The sequence below is a fragment of the Phocoena phocoena genome, chromosome 16 (genome assembly GCF_963924675.1).
Source record: "Phocoena phocoena chromosome 16, mPhoPho1.1, whole genome shotgun sequence".
NCBI lineage: Eukaryota > Metazoa > Chordata > Mammalia > Artiodactyla > Phocoenidae > Phocoena > Phocoena phocoena.
The window spans coordinates 35,572,295-35,573,577 of record NC_089234.1 but is presented as its reverse complement, the minus strand read 5'-3'; positions in this window follow the sequence as shown (position 1 = coordinate 35,573,577).

Below are 1,283 nucleotides of genomic sequence, written 5' to 3'. Positions count from 1 at the left end.
GGTCCTAATAAAAAAAATTAAACACATATGAAAACCTGCATCAACCCAATTAACCGTAATGTCCTGTCTTAAACTACAGGAAAGAAACATGTCGTTCCCTACAAACCGCTACAGCACTTACTATACTATATGGTGACAAGCTGAGAAATGTCTGCCTTCTGATGGCAAATTCCTCAAAAGGAAGGACTTACTTTGTCCATTCTGTTTCCCTCGATGTTCACAGTGCTGAATGTAGCAGGAACCCAATAAATGCTCATTAATCAAATCAAGGAGTCACTATTTTTTTTTTAAAGTTACAAAATGGATGCAATTAATTACAGAACTGTCTTAACTACCTGTTAGGATTGTAGCAGATATATAAAGTTTGCCCTTCTGTTATTCCATGTAGAGCGACATTTATAACATCAGACCTTCAATTAAAAGTCATTTAAGTTGCTTTATTACAGCTACAAATAAACTTTATTTGATGTAATGTAATAAAACATTTTCAAATTTAACAACATTTATCTGACCAGAAATAATCATTTAAATTATGAATATAATTATTTACAGTTACTTTAGCAAATCTGCGGTTCAGGAATTTGTGCAAGCTTTGTTGGAAAGGACAGTGCCCACCTCCCCTTTCAGAAAGGCAGACCCTTCCCCGTGTGTTGTAAGAAGCAATGTCAGTGAAAGTTGGAAGAAATCCACCATCCACGTTGGACTTCCACATTATCCTGTGAGAGAACAGCTATATATATTATAGGAAAATAATATTCTCTTTCAGTTCTCTTTTGTCAAATGAAGGTTGGTATTCATTTTGTCCCCTTAGAGGTACTCTTCTCTGATCTACTGTCTTTCTGTCTCCCTAGCTCATACATATTACACAGAACCATTTTAAAAATATACACTATCTACAAAGGGATCTTTTCTGTTTCCTGACCTGCCCTGAATGTCTACCACTTTGGGGAGAGGGAGAGGAGAAGAACAGAATTGCCCAGGCGCACATTTGATTTAAGATACAGAGAACACAAAAACCAATCCTCCAGAAGGAACAGAATGGTACTCTGGAGGGCTCCTAACACTGGCCCAGGTGACCTCCGATGCACACAGTTTAATAAAACGCTGCTCAGTGAGAATTAACATGTGGATGTTCTATCTCCAGAAGCGTCACAGTCTTCCATGGAAACCCCATTATTCCCATACTTCCTCCCCCAATCCTCCCAGTTAGGGACCAGCCTGTGGGCCCACTGCACCCAGGTGTAAACGACAGTCACAAGTTCTGTGCCAACGATCATGTTACT